Genomic DNA, 6000 nt, shown 5'->3' on the forward strand with positions numbered 1-6000 from the left:
CTTATCACTCTAATTGAATTGAATCACGTGTTCATGGTAAGTAGTATTTAAAATTCTTCGCTGTGTGGTCTCTACTCTTTTTTTTTTCTCTTTTTCTACTGCTTATACTTTGCTATAGAACGTTGACTTAATGATTTACTTATTATTATAACCTTAATTAATCTTATCAATAATCTTAAGGATCCTCTCGTTATTTTTATTTGTCTGCAGCCCTATATTTATTTAGATTTTTCTTGAGTAGTTCTTTCAAATGAGGATTTTGCAAATCCTTAATGTAAAGAACTTTAGGCATAGAAAGAATAAAACTAAAGCTCTTCTATAAGAAAATTTGTAAATCGTAATGCGGGTGTTAAAAATAGAAACACGAATAGAAAATACTCAACTGAATCCAAATCCAACACACAGGGTCTTCATCTAATATATTATTAAATGTAAATTGGTTTCTTGGTTTACATATTTTGATCTTGGTTTCTTGGTTCATGCAGCCTTTATTTTAATACTTCCTTTGTTTTTTCATGTTTAATCTTTATTTTACATTTTGTTTCTTTGCAGGCTTAGGTTGTATTGAAAGTGAGCTTGTAACGGTTAAGAATTAAATGCAAAGTTGCTTGTCTCTATTGCTTTGAGAGAAGAAGTCTCGAAACATCTTGCTGTAATGGTTATTGGTTTGGTACATCTCTATGCTAATAAGATATAACATAGAAAAGAATATTACTTAAATTTATTGTATTGTTATCTAATTCATAAACTTATATTCTTATTCTTTAATCATTGCAGGCACTATATGTTGGGAGTGGCGTATCATCTTCAAATAATATAATTGAAGCAAGTGGTGAAAGAAAAGTATTTTAGGATTAGAATTAAGACTTTTAATGTTGTCTTTTTTCTTAGATTCTTGAATATTTTGGTATTCTTAATGTTGTCTTTTTTTTTTTTCCAAATGCTTGAATTGGTACTTTGGCGTAGTTATGTTATATTGACAATGAATCAATTTAGTTTATCAATTTCTATTTGATAGTGCTATAATTTTTTATATATTTTAAATTATCATGAAAAAATAATTTTATCGAATTATGAAAGTATAAGAAATATTAAAAAAGAATAAATAATTAAATATTAAAATTACGTCACTTGATACATTTGATAATGACGTAATTAATCTCAAAATTAATTGTAATTAATTAAACTGGTGACATTTAAAAATGTCATAATATAATGATAATAGTGTTAGTTTAAAGCGTCGTTTTTCACATTATATTTGTCATCCAGTAAAAATATTACGTCAATTTTAACTGACGTTTTTTGCCTCTTTAAACTGCCACTTTATACATTATATAAAATGACAGTTGTTGCAGCGGTTCATCTATAATCGTCATATTATACTTTGTGATGGCAAGAATTACGACATTTTAGGAAACCGTCACTCAAGTAAATAACGATAGTTAAAAATGACGTAAATTACAAAAATAAACGTCGGTATTTCATGTTTTTTTGTAGTGATAAACAACTGCAATACTAACATGAAATGCGTTGAACCATGTTTCCACACTCAATATGCATAAGATGAGATTCACAAAGATAGGCAACACATGGCTGGTTGAAGGAGAAGCATCTACAAACATTGAAGTTGGGACCAATAATCATAAGGTTGGAACTAGTGGAGCAAACCAAGGAGAAGATGATGCCTTTGATCCACAACCCATGGCTATTGGGATTTATCAACCTCTTGAGAACATTGGACCTGCATATTCCCAGTTTGAGAAGATGGTTCTCAACCAACTTCAAGACTTGAACATGTCACAAAATGCACACCATGCATATTACACTACACATTTTCAAGATCTGGATGATCATCTCCACAATGTTCATGACCTCCTCTCTAATGTCTACAATAGAGACAATCCCAGGAATGAGTGAAAGGGATGGCTCATAGGTCATGCATTGCATGTTGGTGCTGCATTTGTTTGTTTGTCTATTTATTCTAGTATTTTAATATGTTGTTTTTTTTATTTCAATCAACTGATTATATTAGTCTCAGCTTCAATTTATTATTTGTGTTTCTGTTTTTCATTTGTTGTGTTTGTATAACCTATCAAATGATATGATAGCCTCTTATGTTACTACATTAATGAAAATTTTACTCTTTCCAAAATGATATGTGCATTACTTTAATTTGGTGAATCCAAAAGGGGAGAAAAATGAGTAAAATTAAGTTAAATAAGCACAAATTCGAAAACCTAGAAATAAACTTGCTAGAACTTAATAATACTGCAAATTGGATCTGAAATCTAAAGCTAAATCACATTATTAGTGATAGGGGGAGCATATGCATATGTGATATGTATGAATGCTTGTGTGCTTTTTCTTGGATGTGTATTTGTATATTTGTATCTTGTGTGCAAAATCTTTTTTAGGTTTCTATACGGATCTTAGCTCATAATTCAACTCGAGGATGTTGGCTTCATCAAAATCAGGGGGAGATTGTTGGCACAAGCAAGCTTGGTGCAAAGATTTGATAAAGCTAAATTCATGAAGATCACATGTGATTATTGAATATTGATAAAGATCTGCTTGAAGATCATGTTTCTTTTGTATTAAATCTGGAAATAATGTGTTAAATGTAATGGTTACATGTTATACCATATTCTTAGGCTAGAAGACATAGGTTAGATGTCTTATTAGTTTTAGTGTGTCCTTTTTAATTTGTTAAAATGAGTTTTAACAGGTTAAAAGACATGTTGTATATAGTTTCTGGTATGAATGCATTTAATCAGTTGAATTATTTTTCAATCAACTTATTTCACTTAAGTCAAGTGAAATTAATAGATTGTACAAAAATTCAACCGATTGATTTCACTTAAGACTAGACAATATAAGTTGTGTTTTCGAGAGTAGAGGTACGATTATGAGTTTTTGAGCACAAAATCTTGTCATTCATCCCTAGAAAACTCTTTCTCTCTTAATTACATAACTACAAGGTGAAAATTAAAGATCTTGGTTGGTCTTAGAGGAATTTTTGGCTTGGTTAAAGCTTGAAGAACTCGTGTATGGTTGGCTAGGGAGAGCCACCATCATGTTTTGTAGTTCTTGTGCCTCTTGTTGTGTTCCTGGTGTGGTTTCAGGTTTGTGAGTGTGATTCTTGCAGGGTTGTAGTCTAGACTTTTGTGTGAGTAAAAAATCTTGGTGTTTTTCTTTGTTCAAAAGTGTAATCTTGGTGTGTGATTTGTACAAATTTTGAATATAGTGGAAACCAGGATCAGGTTGTCCTAATAAATTGGATGTAGCTCTGTGATTAAGTGAACCAATATAAAAATATATGTGTCATTCTCTTCCTTTCATCTCATTCACTTTAAAATCTCAAGAAAACCAAGTAAATCATTTTTTGTTGTGTTTGAATGCGTTTCTGTGTAATCTGATAATGCATACCTGTTAGAAATATTGTTTGAAACAAGTATTATGTGTGAAAGTTTACTATTTGAGTGAAATTCTAAAATTTTAGTCGATTGTTTTGAAATTTTAATCAACTAATTCATAGGTGTATGAACAAATTAATTTGATGCTTGTATTTATGATCGGTTGAAAGTGTATTATCCTGCAACTTTTGTATTCGAATTTAGTGGTCTATTTAATTCAATCAAAAGAGTTTTAAGCTTTCGAAAAGTTTTAAACAACTAATTCAACTATCTTCCCCTCTTTTTGGCTTAAATCACCATTTCATATCTAATAAATATATGTTTTTATCTAAACACTAAATTTTATCAATGTGTGAGACATTCATTAGTTGATGATAAAATTGTAAAATGGATGAAACTTTGTATTGTCTAAAGGATTTTCGCAATTTTTTTTTTGTATTTTGTTCTTCATTTTTCCAAATCTGCATACATTCTACCTCAACCTCTTCATTGTTTTTGTGTTGACTTTTGACACTTTAATCTTCATCATTCTAAGAAGCAATTTTAAGTATAATCTCAATTTTAGTTAACAGCATAATCATGCAAATCATTGAATTATCTTCTTCTTTATTATTATCACTTTGTTCAGTAGAATTGTTTGCTTGATTAAAAATATGCTCATAAAAAATCACTTTTTGAGACAAAAAAGAATCTTTCTAGTGTACAAATATCACAATACACCTTTTTCTTCCTATTTTAAAACTAAGAAAGTAACACTTGTGGGCTTTAGCATTCAATTTGTCCTTATTGACTTTTATAGTGAAAGCAAAACAAGTACATCCAAAAAATTTTGTTTATGATCATACAACATTTAAAAAGGACTTTTATTGTTAATAACAACAAAGGAAGTCTATTTATAATATACACAACATGAAAAATAACATGGCAAAAAAACATTGGGAAAGTTAGATTGAAACATGATGCATCAATTAACATTCAATACATGTTGATGTTTTCTTTCCATAATAAAATTTTGTTGAGGAGTAACAATGACAAGTTATTTTGATGTATTATTCCAAATTGGTCATAAAAGTCTTTGTAATTAAATTCTTGACCATTATCTAATATTTTAATGGTTTTCTTAAATTGATTCTGAATTTAAGCAAAAGACTTTTGATTTCACTTTTACATTTCATTAGGTATATCTTGATGAAGGATTAACTTGTTTCCTTTTAAGATTATGAATATGGTGAAGAGTTGTTTAAAGAAAACTCAAGGAAATCCCCACTGGACATTAAGATAGCAAGCTATCTAGATGTGAAGGTTCCTTTCCAAGAGTTCAATAGGAGAAGAGATAGTTTAAGGTGCTTAGAAACTAAAATAGCAAGAACACAACCAAAAGCGAAAATTCATTGAAAGAAGAAGAACAAACAAAATGGAAGAGAAGATAATAGTGGTGATGGAAGTGAGCACGCCACTCATAGAGGGGGCAAAGCCAAACCAAGCTCTAGAGATGAGTGTATGGTGCCGCCACTTGCATCGCAAGATAAGGCAAGAGTTTTTCCTCTCCTTGGGAGGAGGGATAGCTCACAAAAAAAGAGGTTGAAAACAAGAGTGTTTAGATTCAAAGTATTCAACCCTTTTACATGTCTAGGAGCACCCCTTATATAGAAGAGTTTAGGGGCCTCTAAGCAAATAAAAGATACCTAAGGATGTCTCTACAAAAACCTAACCCTAGCATATAGAAACTAGGTCAAATAAGGTTACAAAAATGAGAGACAAAAGAGCCAACTATGGTATGTGCAAGGCTAATTTCGTTCAAGTCAACTATAGTCAACAAGTCAAACCTAGTCAAAGGTCAACAAGTCAACTAAAGTTGATTCAACTAAGTCAACTTTGGGAATCAAAAATAACAAACACAAATGAAAGGGATGAAGGATTAGTGAACTTCCTTTCTAAACATGCTTAGTCTTCTTAAGCATGTGTCTCCATCCTTGGTTGGGGTCAATCCTTCATCATCCTCCCCTCCTTGGAGAGAATTTGACCACAAATTCTTTAAGCCTTTGTAGATGGAGCTTGACTTGATTTGGGAAAGGATTTGCACCTCCCTTTTATGAGCTCTTGTTCCATCCTTTCTAAGGGTATTACCCCTAGCTTTGGTTAGGTCATCCCTCTTTTCTAGACCACTCTTCCTCTCATGCTTGCACATTAGGTCTTCCTTTTTAGCCTTGGAAGAGAAGGAAGAATGGTGATGTTCATCTTGCTTTGAAAATATTGTTTTGGAGGCAAGTAACACTTTGGAGGTAACTTGCTTTTTTTCTTTTTTCATCTTTTCTCTTATCTTTCACTTTATTTTGGTTCTCATTTGCTTGATTGGGTGAGAGAGATAAGAGTGTGAACTTCTTGCCTTGGAAGGAGAAAGCATATGTGTTAGCATGGCCATCATAAAAGACTTTTCTATCAAATTGCCATGACCTACGTAGCAAAATATGAGTTGCTTCCATAGGCACAACATCACATAACACCTCATCTTTAAAATTTTCAATTGAAAAGTTAATGAGGACTTGTTGAGTTACTTTAATGTCTTCTTCCTCAAGCCATGATAGTT

Source organism: Vigna unguiculata, chromosome 3 (genome assembly GCF_004118075.2).
Source record: "Vigna unguiculata cultivar IT97K-499-35 chromosome 3, ASM411807v1, whole genome shotgun sequence".
In the NCBI taxonomy this organism is placed as follows: domain Eukaryota; kingdom Viridiplantae; phylum Streptophyta; class Magnoliopsida; order Fabales; family Fabaceae; genus Vigna; species Vigna unguiculata.